Source organism: Vulpes vulpes, chromosome X (genome assembly GCF_048418805.1).
Source record: "Vulpes vulpes isolate BD-2025 chromosome X, VulVul3, whole genome shotgun sequence".
Taxonomy (NCBI): domain Eukaryota; kingdom Metazoa; phylum Chordata; class Mammalia; order Carnivora; family Canidae; genus Vulpes; species Vulpes vulpes.
The window spans coordinates 80,825,619-80,841,227 of NC_132796.1; the positions used below are offsets into that span (position 1 = coordinate 80,825,619).

Consider the following 15,609-nt stretch of genomic DNA (forward strand, 5'->3'; position numbering starts at 1 on the left):
TCATCCCATCGAGTGCCTCCCTCAGTGCCCATTGCCCGGTCACCTCATCCCCCTGTCACCTCCCCTTCTACTACCCCTTGTTCATTTCCCAGAGTTAGGAGTCTCTCATGTTCTGTCACCCTCTCTGATTTTTCCCATTCATTTTCTCTCCTTTCCCCTATAATTCCTTTCACTATTTTTTATATTCCTCGTATGAGTGAAACCATAGAATGATTGTCCTTCTCTGATTGACTTACTTCACTCAGCATAATACCCTCCAGTTCCATCCATGTCGAAGCAAATGGTAGGTATTTGTCGTTTCTAATGGCTGAGTAATAGTCCGTTGTATACATAGACCACATCTTCTGTATCCATTCATCTTTCGATGGACACTGAGGCTCCTTCCACAGTTTGGCTATTGTGGACATTGCTGCTGTAAACATTGGGGTGCATGTGTCTCGGCTTTTCACTGTATCTGTATATTTAGGGTAAATCCCCAGGAGTGCAATTGCTGGGTGGTAGGGTAGCTCTATTTTTAACTCTTTGAGGAATGAAAACCAGAGCCGGGGGCATCACAATGCCAGATTCCAAGTTGTACTACAACACTGTAATCATCAAGGCAGTATGGTACTGACACAAAAACAGACACATCGATCAATGGAACAGAAAAGAGAACCCAGAAATGGACCCTCAACTCTTTGGTCAACTAATATTTGACAAAGCAGGAAAGACTATCCACTGCAAAAAAGACAGTCTCTTCAATAAATGGTGCTGGGAAAATTGGACAGCCACGTGCAGAAGAATGAAATTGGACCATTCTCTTACACCGTACACAAAGATAAACTCAAAATGGATGAAAAATCTAAATGTGAGACAAGAATCCATCAAAATCCTAGAGGAGAACACAGACAACACCCTTTTCGAACCTGGCCACAGCAACTTCTGGCAAGATACATCTATGAAGGCAAGGGAAACAAAAGCAAAAATGAACTATTGGGACTTCATCAAGAGAAAAAGCTTCTTCACAGCAAAAGAAACAATCAACAAAACTAAAAGACAGCCCACAGAATGGGAGAAGATATTTGCAAATGACCTATCAGATAAAGGGCTAGTATCCAAGATCTATAAAGAACTTATTAAACTCAACACCCAAGAAACAATTCAATCATAAAATGGGCAGAAGACATGAACAGAAATTTCACCAAAGAAGACCTACACATGGCCAACACGCACATGAGAAAATTCTCTGCATCACTTGCCATCATGGAAATACAAATCAATTTTTAGTATATGGCTGCTGAAGCGAGCACGGAAATACAAATCAAAACCACAATGAGATACCACCTCACATCAGTGAGAATGGTGAAAATTAACAAGACAGGACATAACAAATGTTGGAGAGGTTGTGGAGAAAGGGGAACCCTCTTGCACTGTTGGTGGGAATGTGACTGGTGCAGCCACTCAGGAAAAATTGTGTGTAGGTTCCTAAAAGTTGGTCTTTTGAGAAGATAAACAAAACTGACAAACTTTTACCTAGACTAAGAACAAAACAGAGAACTCAAATCAATAAAATAGGAAATTAAAGATGAACCATTACAACCAAGGCAACAAGAGTAAAAAGGATCATGAGAGCACTGTGAGCAATTATATGTTAAAAAAATTGTATAACATAGAAGAAATGACTAAATTCTTAGAAATATACACCTTACCAGAGCTGATTCATGAAAACATAGAAAATCTAAACAGACTCTTAACTAGTAAGGAGATTGATTCAATAACTGAAAACCTCAAAACAATAACAAAAAACCCAGGACCAGTTGACTTTACAGGTGAATTCTATGAAAGATTTAAAGAAAGATTAATGTCAATCCTCAAACTCTTCCAAAAAAGTTAAGAGGAATAACTTCCAAATTCATTTTATAAACCCAGCATTACCTTGGTTCCAAAGCCAGAAAAAATTACTACAAAAAAGGAAACTGCAGGACAATATCCTTGATGAACACAAATGCAAAAATCCTCAACAAAAAACTTGTACACCGAATTCAACAGCACATCAAAAGGATCACATACCATGATCAAATGGGATTTATTCCTGAGATACAAGGTTGATTAAACATATAAAAATCAATTTGTGCTATATTCCATGTTAAAAAAAATGAATGGATAAAGAAGAGGTGGTATATATGTACAATGGACTATTACTCAGCCACTGAAAAGAATGAAATCTTGACATTTGCAACGACATGGATGGAGCTAGAGAGTATTATGCTTGGAAAAATAGTTAGAGAAAGACAAATACCATATGATTTCATTAAATTGTGAAATTTAAGAAATGTAACAGATGGGACACCTGGGTGACTCAGTGGGTGTCTGCCTTTGGCTCAGGTCATAATCCCAGGGTCCTGGGATTGAGTCTTACATCGGGCTCCCTGCATGGAGCCTGCTTCTATCTTTGCCTATGTCTTTGCCTTTCTCTATGTGTCTCTCATGAATAAATAAATAAATAAATAAATAAAATCTTTAAAAAAAGAAATGTAACAGATGAACACATGGGGAAAAAAAGAAGCAAGTCATAAAACAGACTCCTAGCTATAGAGAACAAACTGAGTGGGCTGAGGGAATGGGTTAAATGAGTGATGGGTATTAAGGAGGGTACCTGTTGTGATGAGCACTGAATGTTGTGTGTAAGTGATGAATCACTAAATCCTACACTTGAAACTAATATTACACTGTATGTTAACTAACCAGAATTTAAATAAAACCTTGGAAGGATTTTGATTTGTATATAGGGGAAAGGAGAGAAAATGAGTGGGAAAAATCAGAGAGGGTGACAGAACATGAGCGACTCCTAACTCAGGGAAAAAAACAAGGTTGTAGTGGAAGGGGAGGTAAGTGGGGGGATGGGGTGACTGGGTGATGGGCACTGAGGGGGGCACTGGACAGGATGAGCATTGGGTGTTATACTATATGTTGGCAAATCGAACTCCAATAAAAAATACAAAAAAACTTGGAAGGAAAAAATTAAAAGAATGAAAGATAAAAATCCCATGATCATTTCAATAGATGCAGAGAAAAGCATTTAACAAACTTTAGCAAAACTCAAAATCCTTTCACAATAAAAAGAATACCTCACACAAGGTAGGAATAGTAGGAAATTATCTCAGTCAAAAGATGCAAAGTTTCAGTTATGCAAGAAGAATAAGTTCTTGCGATCTAATGTATAGCATGGTGACTACCATCAATAATTCTGTATTGTATACTTGAAATTTGTTAAGAGAGTAGATATTAAGTGTTCTCACCACACACAAACAAAAAAAAATAACTGTGTGTATTTATAGATTTATTTTTAAGTAAGCTTTCTGCCCAACATGGACCTTGAACTCACCACCCCAAGATTAAGAGTCACATGCTTTTCTAACTGAGTCAGATCAGCATCCTAATAGGTGTTTTAATTGGCTTGATTGTGGTAATAATTTCATAAAGTAAACCTGTATCAAAACATCACATCTTATACTTTAAATACATACAATATTTATTGCTGATTATAACTTAGTAAAGCTGGAAAAAAAAAGAGGGAAATCACCTCATAATGATTAGCATAATAAAGCACATATATGAAAAGTCCATAACTGACATCATACTCAATGGTAAAAAACTGAAGGCTTTTCTTCTAAGATCAGAAACAAGGCAAGTATACCCACTCTCACCATTTTTATTCAACATAATATTGGTAACCCTAGTCAGATCAATTAGGTCAAAAAATAAAAGGCTTCCAAATTGGAAAGGAGGAAGAAAAATTATTTCTGTTTGCATATGACATGATTTTATATGTAGAAAATCCTAAAAACTCTCCCAAACTGTTAGAACTAATAAACAAATTCAGGAAAATTGCAGTATACAAAAATCAATATACAGAAATCAATTGCATTTCAACCCACTAGCAATGAACTATCCAAAAGAATTTAAGAAAAAAATACCACTTAAAATAATTACAAAAAGAATAAAAGAGTTAGTAATAAACTTAACCAAAGAGGTAAAAAATGTATACATTGAAAGCTACAAGTCATTAATGAAAGCAATTTAAAAAGACATAAATAAATGGAAATATAGCCCATGTTTATAGATTAGGAGACTCAGTATTGTTAAAATGTCCATATTATCCAAAGTGATCTACAGATTCAAATCTCAATGGCATTTATACAGAACTGGAAAAAACAATCCTAACATTCATATGGAAACACAAAGTACTAGAACAAATCTGGATGCATCACACTTTCTAATTTCAAACTATATCATAAAACTACAGCAATTAAAACAGTATGGTACTGGTATGAAGACAGACATAGAGATCAATGGAACAGAACAGAGTATAGAAATAAACTCATGCATGTATGGTGAACTGATCTTCCACAAGGTTGTCCAGAATACACAATAAGGAAAGATAGTCTCTTCAACAAATGGTATTGAGAAAATTGGATATCTACATGCAGAAGAAATTGGACCCTTATCATGTATCATGCCTAAAAATCAACTCAAAATGGATTAAAGACTTGAACATAAGGCCTGAAACTATGAAACTCTTAGAATGAAAACATGGAGCCAAAGCTTCATGACATTGGTCTTGGCAATGATTTCTTATATATAACACCAAAAGTAGAGGCAACAAAAACTAATAATAATAATAAAAAAACAAAAATAGACAGGTGGGACTGAATCAAACTAAAAAGCCTCTGTACAGGAAAGGAAACAATTAACAGAGTGAAAAGACAACTTACAGAATGGGAGGAAATATTTGTGAATCCTTTATTTGATAAGGGGTTAATATTCAAAATATGGAAGATACTTCTACAACTCAAGAGCAAATAACCACAATTAACAACCTAATTTTAAAATGTGCAGAGGACCCGAGTAGACATTTCTCCAAAGAGATACAAATGGCCAAGAGGTACATAAAAAGATGCTCAACGTCATAATCATCAGAGAAATGCAGATCAAAACCACAATGAGATATCACCTGATACCTGTTGGGATGGCTATTGTCAAACCAAAATGAAAATGAAAATACTTAAACAAAACAAAAGGTAAATGTTGATAAGAATGTGGAGAAACTGGAACCCTTGTACATTGTTGGTGGGAATGTAAATTGTATGACTGCTATGAAAACCAATGTGGCATTTCCTCAAAAAGTTACAGCAATCCACTTCTGGATATTTATCACAAAGAACTGAAGTCACAATCTTGAAGAGATCCTTACACTCCTGTGTGCATTGCAGTATTATTCATATTAATCAAAATGCAGAAACAACCTAAATGTCCATCAATAGATGAACGGGCTATGCATACATATTCTGAATAATACAGAATATTATTCAGCCTCAAAAAAAAAAAGGAAATCCTGCCATATGGGACACAGATTAACTTTGAGGACATGCAAAGCAAAATAAGCCAGTCATGGAAGGACAAATAATGCATGATTTCACTTATATAAGGTATCTAGAATGGTCAAACTCATAGACGCAGAGAGGAGAGTTATGGTTGCCAGGGATTGAGGTGGAGGGGAAAGGGGGAAATGCTATTCAGTGGATATAAATTTTCAGTTACCAAGATGACTAAATTCCAGAGATCTGCTGTACAACATTGCTCTTCTAGTTAACAATTGGGTATTGTACACTTAAAAATGTGTCAAGAGGGTAGATCTCCCATTAAATGTTCTTACCACAGGGATGCCTGAGTGGCTCAGTCAGTTAAGTGTCTGCCTTCAGTTCAGGCCATGATCCTAGGGTACTGCTATCGAGTCCTACATCAGGCTCTTTGCTCAGCAGGGAGTCTGCTTCTCCCTCTACTTACCACTCCCTCTGCTTATGTTCTCTCTCTCTCTCTCTCTCTCTCTCTGACAAATAAATGAATGAGATCTTTAAAAAAATAAAAAAGGGGTACCTGGGTGGCTCAGTGGTTGAATATCTGCCTTTGGCTCAGGGTGTGATACTGGGGTCCTGGGATCGATTCCCACCTCAGGCTCCCTGCAGAGATCCTGTTTCTCCCTCTGCCTATGTCTCTGCCTCTCTCTCTGTGTGTCTCTCATGAATGAATGAATGAATGAATGAATGAATAAATAAATAAATATTCCTGCCACAGTAATAATAATAAAAAGTTTCAGGTAGCGACCTGGACCCTGTCCACAACCCCCAGTCTAGTCTCATAACTAATTTCATTTCTAGTTTTAGGTGCCTGGCATCACACAGACCACTATGAATGTTTGTCTTATTTGACCTGGTTATCAGGGAAAAAATAATTTGCGATGAGAAAACAGAATAATTTGAGGGCACGCAAGGTATTTTTACTACCCCGAATGCCTGAACTTCTATATAACATCAGTGATCTCTTTTATTGGGCTTAGCGTTGTCTCTGCTCTCTTATCTTCCTTGTGAGAAGAGAAGCGCACAAAGGTACCTGCTTATAAGTGAAGAGGTCGGGTCACTCTTTCCTGGTTGGAAAAGGCAGCGATTTTGATGTCCAGATATTAGAAGATGGTAGGAAAGCATGCAATACAGAGACTGGAAGGGTGTCGGAGACAGATTTCATCTCCTTCATAATTTTTCTGCAGCTTGGCTCGTTGTTGTGACTCAACCTCCCTGTGCTTGGCAAGGCTCAGACAAGGGTAGTCTCTGTTTGGTACCAAATCAGAACAGGGAGTACTGGGCTGAACGTCAGATGCAGGTATTTCTGATACATTCTGGATGCAGTTCTTTATTAGGTCTTTTGATAAATAGGAATTTGTTTTAAGGAGCCAAAACGTCCCTTTGAGTAAATCATGTACATTGTTACAAAACGGCTAGAAGGCATGTACTCTCAACCCATTCTGAGAACCAAGAATCTAGATCACAATCCGCTGCCCAGTCCTAAATGGCCTCTTCATCATCCTCTTCTCTCCTCAGCTCCATGCTGGGCCTCAGTAGTTAACAGAGAATCCCTCATCTCTATTTGTCTATCATGCCTACCTCTCATCATCTGCACTTGATCTTTCCTATCCTGGAGAAAAGAAATCTCTCTCTGCCTTAACTCAATGTCAAGGTCCTACTAGTAATAAAAGGAGTTCTGCCTTTAATGGAGAAAGACCCATGAATGCAATTGTCACTTTTCTCGAATAATAATACCTATCATTTATGGATCCTTGTATATCCCTGGCACTTGAGTCACTGCATTTTGTTCTCACACCTCTACGCCTATTTTACAATAGGGTTGTTGATATGTGGAGTTATTCCCCAAGATTTTCAAGCTAGGTATGCCTGACTCCAGAGTGCAGTTTTTTGCCTGCATTAGCCTACTTTGCTGGATATCCATCTGCACGCTCTTGGGACTGCCCAGGCTGCTGTGTGGGAGACAGGTTCCCCTCCCCACCCCGGTGGCAAACAATGATTCACTCTCATGAGTTAGAGGACACAGATCTAGTTTGTGGGGGAAACATTCACAAGATTATCACCCCAGGAAATTAAAACAAACCCTATTTCTATTGTCCTTTCTATACCTTCATTTCAAATTCTGCTTGCAGTAGCTGGCAACAGAATCAAAGGAATAATTATGCCTGATGATTGGAAACTGAGGCCTTAAAGTCTTTGACTCATTTTTGCCCACTAATCTGTGGGCTGCACCTGAATGTATTGATCTAACTGAAAATATTTTTTCAAAATATTTTAGTTAACAATTTCAACTTAGCAAAGGCACTATACCATTTATCTCCAACATGGAGATCAATAAATGAATTTTATTTTTTTCTAAGATGTAATTGTAAAAAGGAATTTTGGCCTGGGAATCTGAAGATCTGGGTCTCAATTCTGGATGTGCCATTTTTAAGCTTGTAATGTTAGGCAAAACCACTTCATCTGGCTGAGTCTTCATGTGCAAAATACAAATAATGATATTTTTCTTGCTTAATTCACAGAGATGATATGGTAGGGATCACATTATAAGGAAGTGCTTTATAAACCCCAAAGTACTCAGCAAGCATAAGTCACTGGCAAGATGAAGTAAAATGCTCAAAAAGTTGCCACCAGGAAGACTTTCAGCAGAGCTCTAAACAAGGGCTTCACCAAGGAGTGAATCATGGGGAAAAGTTGTGCTTCTCAATGGCTTTCCCCTTATTTTAGCTTTAGGGACCCAAACCCAAATGGGGTCTCCAGCTGGATCCATGATGATCTTCAATTATGTGACCTCCAGGAAACCAGTCTTGGTTCTCATCTAAACTGAATATCCCAGTCCTAGAGAGGGAGTGGCACAAGGATTAAAAGACTCCTTGACACCAGTGAAGCCGGGGACCTGGATAATGCTGCCTAAGTAAGCAGACTAGAAAGTACAGGACTGATTGGATGCCACCTTGGTTACAAATGCAGAGATACTGCAATAACATCAGAGACAGGAGGAAAAGTGGAATGTAGGTAGATCCTGTGCAAAGTTATGGGCACCTCAAACTCATGAAAGTCAATTCCAAGTTAGAACAGAAAATTATCTTCTGGGTAGTGGAGACAGCTGGCTGAGCAGTGTGGGTGCTCACTCAATACAATGTGGTGTGGATGGTGACTGTCCTGAGTCTCTGGGTCTCTCTCTGTTATTCTTTTTGGCGGAAGGCTTTCCAGAGATACATGCAGACGCAAGCCACCAGTGCCTAGAAAGATTGAAAGAAGAGGTACAGGCGTGGACGACAGGCCCGGAGCCCTCGTACTGAAGCCTCTCTCCCCGCCCTCGCTGCCTCACCCCCCCCACCCCACCCCCATCGCCCGATCGGCACAATCAGGCTTGGGAGAGTGAAAGGGTTTCACTTCCGCCTGGCTGCAGGAACCACAAGTTCCAGACTAGGTCGGAATTCCGAATAATCACAGTCAAAATCCACCCAGATACTCTCACACGCCCAGCCGCGCGCGCATCCCGGGGCCGCGGGGCACACGTGAGCCCACGCCCCGCGCGCCCGTCCCTGCCTCCTGCCGGAGCATCCTTGGCTTGGGCGGCAGACGCAGCCGCCGCTGCCGCCTCCTCCTCCTCTCGCCACCGCCTCCACCGTCTCCTCTCCCCTCTCGTCCTCCTTCCTCCCCCAGTTCCTGCTCCTCCTCCCGTCCGCGGCGGCGAAGGGCAGAACCCTCAGCAGCGGCTGCCTGCGCTTGGGCCGCCAAGAGCCTGGAACAGGTCTGTGCGGGGGGCGCTTTGTTGCGGGCAGTTGGAGCGCCCCTGGCTCCCGGAGCCACCGGGAGGGCACGCGGCGGGCGCGGGGGTCTACGATTTCTCTGCGTTGGGTCTTTTTCTGTGAATAGACGGGGTGCCAGGGGGTGGGAGGGCAGCTTGGTCCTTTGGCCAGTGGCCGTCCCTCCGGCGTCGTGGCGAAGGAGCCCCCGAGCTGCTCGGAGTCCTGCCCCCACCGCCCACCCCTCAAGCTCTCTTTCTGTGCACCCCCACTCCCCGCATCCATGTCCCAGAGCTGAGCTTTCTCTTGTTCTGGGAGCTCGTGGATGGGGGCGGGGAGAGATGGATGGAGCCGATCCAGCGGGGCACCTGGGTGCATGGGCTTTGTTACATACAACAAAAACCAGTCCTCACCAGCTTCCAGTTCCAGGCTAGGCTGCAGTCTGCTGGCAGTGTGGGGTGTGGGCCGGGCACACTGGGGAAGTGAGAGAATGCGAGGGGGCACTCCCTGTGTGTGTGACTGGGCACACAGGAATGCGGTGGCGTGTGTGTGTGTGTGTGTGTGTGTGTGTGTGTGTGTGTGATGGTGCTGGTTTTGTGTGGGATGCAGTGAGTATGAGTTGGAGTGTGGGGTGTCGTGTGTGTGTGTGTGTGTGTGTGTGTGTATCTGTGTGTAGTTCTGTGCCATGGGGCTGAGTTACTCCTGGCATTCCATGTCCTTGGGTATCATCCCATGCCAAGCCAGATTGCAGTAACACGCAGGCAGATCAGGTCCAACCTGTTCTGCCTACACTGGAAGGGTAATGATGGTTTCAAAGTGATGGAAATCCCCCCAACTTGGGGCTGTTGTTTAGAACATGCTGATTGTGGAATTTCCAGCCAGGTTGACCAAGTCTTACTGGACATCATTATTGTTCCCCCGAAGACATCCAACTTTCTTAGCAGGTTTCCCTCTCTCAGCCAATGAGGATCCAAAGCTCTTACAGTGATCCCTGCAGAGCCTTCCCCTGCACCCCTTTAATTAGTGGATGCTCCTGTTGTCTTTACTGCAGTCTTTACTTTGGAGCTAGCCTGTAGCTTTATGTTTGGAGAAAAATGAACGTACTGGATGCACCTGTGTATTAGTGGTGTATTTGGATTAAAGGTTTTCTTTATTTCCCTCCTGGAACCATAAGATGTGAATTGGTATGGTCTTTTTTTTTTTTTCAATCAAAGAAAGAAGAAATCAACAGAAATGAACAAAACTGCTAGACTTTCTTTTGTACATTTTACTTGAGGTTTTAAGAAAGCATTATTTGTCAGGGGCCAAAAATGTAGTTAAGGGTAGTGATTGTTCAGTAAAACAACCGACATTTATTAAACACCTGCTACATGCCAATAGTAATGTTACGTATTGGAAGTATATAAACGAATAAATGAATAAAGCATCACCTCAGCTCACAGGGAAGGCACAGTCTGGTAGGCAAGATAGAGTGTGTAAACAGATGATTACAGTAGAGTATGACAAGAGATAGGCAGGGTACTGTGAGAGCAGAGAGGAGGGGTGGGGGTAGACGGTATGATCAAGAGAGGCTTTGGGGCTCCTGGGTGGCTCAGTTAAGCTTGATTTCTCTTGATTTCTGCTTAGGTCATGATCTCACAGTCTGGCTCCATGCTCAGCATGAGGCTGCTTAAGATTCTCCCTCTCTCTACGTCTACCCCCTCTAAATAAATAAATAAATAAATAAATAAATAAATAAATAAATAACATCTTTAAAAAAAGAAAGAAAGAAAAGCTTCATGGGGGAAGTGACATTTGAGTGAGTCTTGAAAAACTAATTCACCAGGCGGCCAAGTTGAAGGAACAGCATATATAAAGGCAGAGAGGGGTCATGGTTAAGTAAGACTGCAAGGAGTCCTCAGAACTATTACTATCATGAACTCAGAATGAGTCCCCCTGGACTGGGATAGTGATTAATGGTGAACCCAAAAGGAGACAGTATTGCAGATTGGTAAAGATTAGCACACATCTGCATCTTAAGAAATGTCCAGCTCATTTCTAAATGTCAGTGTTTTGCCTTGAGTAAATCTGCTATGGGTAAGTATGTATTTACGAGGAAAATGAACTAGATGGACAGTACAGTACACATATTGTGGAATTTGTTGCTTTACAAAAGGCTTTATAATCAGACCATCTTGGACCTTTACAGGGAAGATTTTTACCAAAAATCCATTTAACGAGATTTTTTTTTTTTTTTTTTTTTTTTTTTTGCATAGCCAATGGATGGATAAAGAAAGATAGACCTGCATTGCATTTACTTTGTGGGCAAAAAGTTACCAATTTCAGTGCAGGCACTTTCCCTTAGTGTGTGGGTGTTTAATAAATACCGAATACTGAGAGCGTGGAAATAGTGGTAATAAATATGAAATCCACTATCTGTTATCTTTTATCATTTGGGTTGTATGTAAAATACAAATTAACCGGGACAGGGTCTTCAGGGACTTTCACATTTTAGATACTGTGAGTAGTGTCACTGGTAATTAATAATAGCACAGGATTTCTGTCCTGTGTGTTAAGTGCGTAGTCAGGAATGGCTGTATGAGGACTGTCTGTAACATTCATGCGGTTAGTCCAGAATAGGGGCACATTCCGAGTCTCCTGTTCTGTTTTGTTGGTGCCGATTGTGTGGGCTGATAAATGGCATTGGAAATGAACCTAAGAGATTAATGATTTCTGCTGGAAGTGCCTGGTGGGCACAAAATTATGCTAGTTAAAAGTGTGGGCTTTGAGGGCTTGAACCAGCATCCTGAGCATAGTCTCCTCCCTTAAATGAAAGCCAAAAATAGCCCTGGGTTCTCTTTGAAAGGAATGCCAGCAGGGGTGGTCCAACTTGAACTGACTCTCCCCTCACCCTAGTCTGGCCAATGCCCTGAGGCAGAAGAAATGATGGCCTGGGGTCCTCTGGGCACATGGAGGTCCTTTGTTCACCGGCTGTCAGTACCAGAAAGTATCAGGCAGCATATCTAAGGCACATTCCCCCACAGCTTGGGCTGAAAAGGAATGGATGCTGTGTGGGTACTCAGGTAAGCCTAAGTGCCTGGACCAAGTGCTTCCCAGACTTGTTCCACCGGATGTTAGTAGGTGTTCCACACTCACATCCAGACACACACAGAGTTTTGTGGTCAAGTTAAATTTGGGAAATTCTTGCTTAAACAAAAACAGGTTTGTTTACTTCGGGGCTTCTAAAAGCCTTTACCAGGCTAATGTACATCATGACTCTCCAGAAGAGAATCAGCAGTGTCTCCCAGATATATTTGCCCACAGAACCTGGTGTTCCAACAAGCAGTTGGCCAGACTGCCCTTGAAAAGAATATTCTCTGGCAATGCCAGGCAAGAGCCTTTCCCACCAAGTTCGGAGGCTGTAGGTATTTTGCTGGGGAGACAAGGGCGCCTCCTTCACCTTCTGGGCTTTCCTTCCCCCATGCATCAAATGAGGCTGATAATAATCATTGCTCTCACCATCTCTGATGGTGTGATGACAACCAAGATAATATCTCTGCAAGTATTTTGAGCTTTTTACAAGAAAGGCTGTATATAAACTCGAGGTTATTATGAAAGGGAAGTGCAGAATTAAGGCAATTATCCTGATAATTTAGGCCCAAATCCTGTTTTTCCTCTGCACTGTTGGGCAGACTGCCTCAGTTCTCTGCTCTGCTTCGACTGCAAAGACCTATCCTCACTCAACCTTGGGCGACTCAGTTCTTTGTGCTTACTTCCTTTCCCTTCCTGAAGATTCCAGTGTGGCCTTTAATTTCCTGGGCCAGAGGTATCATCAGTACAGCCCTAAGAGAAGTCCCGTCAATTTGAAAACACCCTCCTCACCAGAGAACCCTGGAAGTGGGAATTAAGCTCAGTTGGAAAGTTGCTTTTATCCTCCAGACTCCCTCTCCTGCAGGAGTAGTTCCAGGGGGCCATCTTGGATGCAGCCGCTGGAAGGTTCACGTTCACTGGCCCCCACATGCGGTCTGGGTGGTCAATAGGAAGGCGTGGCCATTTTAAGGAAATTTAAAGGCAGAAGAGAAAGACTATTGACCCTCTCTGATTCCCTTGGCTCTTCATTTAATTCCCTTGACCTCTCTTCTTTACAAACTACCTTGAAAGAAGTGTGCCTTTCTTGAGAAGGAACAGCTAATAACCATTGTCAGCTGGGCCTGGGGTGGAGACAGATGTGGAGGCCTTAGAGTTACCCATTCCACAGGGCATCTTACCCACATGGGCCATTCTCCACATGGAAGCAACAAGCTTCATGTGCTGTAGGAAGGGTTTGGGTTAGCCGGAAGAGGAACGCTGTGGCTTTAAGGCCGAATGACCGACCGGACAGTGAGAATGAAGGCCTTCTCTGGTGGGGAGAGTTCGGTGGAAATACCGGTCCAGTAGGGGAGGTTCATAGAATGGTAGCACTGCCTTTTCAAGTTCGTCTGGTGCAAAGCTTCTGCTTGGGTGAGCAAAAGGCTAGTGAAGTGAAGTGAGTTGTCTAAGATCCCACAGCTATCACGTGACAGAACAGAAGTCATCCTAGAGGCTAAACTCAGATCCACTGCCTCCTAAAGCTCTTCCCACTAGACCCAGCCATCTTCTTCTGCACTGCAGGGCAGTGTGGGTTGGTTTGCTCATTCAGTGGGACTTGGAGGGCATGTCCAAGCCTGAGTTGTGTGGACTCTGTGTGGCAGCTTTTAGCAGAGAGACGGGTTTCTAGTGGAGCCAGAAAAAGCCATGCTTCCCCTCTCTCTTTCTGGTTCCTCTTGAGTGTCCAATTGTCTGATTCACCAAGCCAAGCAGCCAGTTGGAAACCTCAGGACTGGGTGTTCTGGGTGGATACTCAGTGGATGATTCAATCACACAGTCCCTCTTCCTTGGTGGTGATTCACTTCTTTTGTAGACCATCGATGACTGCCTTGAAAGTGTGATGGAAGCTGCTGATGCATTCCCCCTCAAAATGGCACAGAATTTCAGAGCCATGTAGGTGCAGGGCTCCCACCCCCCACAGCCTAGGGTCACTTGTAGACACTCCTTAAATACGCAAGATTCCCAGAGTTGCAATTGTCAACCTTAACTTGGGATGGAAGGGATTGGAAATACTGGGATGAGCTTTGTGCCAAATAGACTTCAGGAAGAGGAGTTAGTGTGGAATCTCTTTAGGATGAAATTTTGGGATTGGATCCGGTTCTTGAGGTAAAAACAGAAAAGGAATTGAAATGAACGAACCATGTCTCCTTCTCCCAACCTTATGAGAAACATGCGGGAGGTGAGGAAGAGAAGGAGGCAGGACAGAAAGAATGGCGGGAGATTTGAAAAGCCAGGAGAGGGAGGTCCTCCTAGAAAGGGTGTCAGTTAGACCCTAATAGCATGAAAGGTAACTTTCCTAAAAGAATGAGGCAACCATTGCCTTTCTTCCCGGTGTTTCTTAACTTCTAAGTAGCAAATCCTAAGTTTTGGGTATTAGAAATTACCTTAGATGCAGGAACACCATGTCCTTGAAGAGGACAGTTTTAGAAGCTGGGAGATTGTGGGGAGTGGCACAGCTTGCCTTACTTCTTGTTTCAAAAAAGCATTTTTATGATTAAAATAATACACGCTCATGCTTACAAAAAATAAAAGTATGAAGTAGAACATTCCAGGCCTCTCCACCACCGATCTCTGCCCTGTTCACCATTTGTTACATATCATTTTGTGTATATTTTAATAAATACTCATATACGGATTCATGTGGTAAAATAACAAAGGATGCCACCAGTGTTCTGCATACTGTTCTACAACGTGCTTTTCATGGAACTCTATGTATCTGGAGGTCTTTTCCCGCCAGTATACCTATAGCTATTTCATTCTTTTTTTTTTAAGATTTTATTTATTTATTCATGAGAGACACAGAGAGAGAGAGAGGCAGAGACACAGGCAGAGGGAGAAGCAGGCCCCATGTAGGGAGCCCGACGCGGACCGATCCCAGATCCTCAGGATCACGCCCTGGGCCGAAGGTGGCGCTAAACCGCTGAGCCACACAGGCCGCCCTATTTCATTCTTTTTAAGAGCTGCATATACTCTAATTTCTGTGGTTGTGACATAATGTCTTTAATCCAACTTTCGTTGGTGGATTTTTATATTATTTTCTAATTTTTAAAAAGAATTATTAAATATTGGGGCAGCAAACTTCCTTTTACCTGCACCCCTGCATACTCTTGCAAGTGTTTTTGTAGAATAAATTCCCAGTTGTGAAACTGCTGGCTTAAAGACTTTAGTCTGCACATCTTTGATTTTAATAGAGCCCCCTGCCCAGATTGTCCTCCAGGAAGCTTATAGCGACTTACAATCCCGACAATGGCCAGTTCTCTAGCAGGGCTCTTCCTCGACAATTTCACATACTCTTGCCCTTTTGAATCTTTGACAATTTGGTAGCTGAAAACAATCCCTATTTTCTTTGCTTTATT

At 42.1% G+C, this 15,609-nt stretch overlaps 1 protein-coding gene across 14 annotated transcripts in view; it reads left to right on the forward strand.

The window, feature by feature from the left end:
* Nucleotides 1-8,625: 8,625 nt before the first annotated feature.
* Nucleotides 8,626-15,609, forward strand: part of PAK3 (p21 (RAC1) activated kinase 3) — a 261,514-nt gene continuing 254,530 nt past the window's right edge. For 4 of the 14 annotated variants that reach the window (XM_072743893.1, XM_072743912.1, XM_072743889.1 and 1 more), the window contains exon 1: nt 8,797-9,153. The gene's annotated coding sequence lies outside the window, so the exon portion shown is untranslated. Of the gene's footprint in view, nt 9,154-15,609 lie in introns of all 14 variants that reach the window. The other 10 variants (XM_072743898.1, XM_072743914.1, XM_072743906.1 and 7 more) reach the window with 9 other exon arrangements.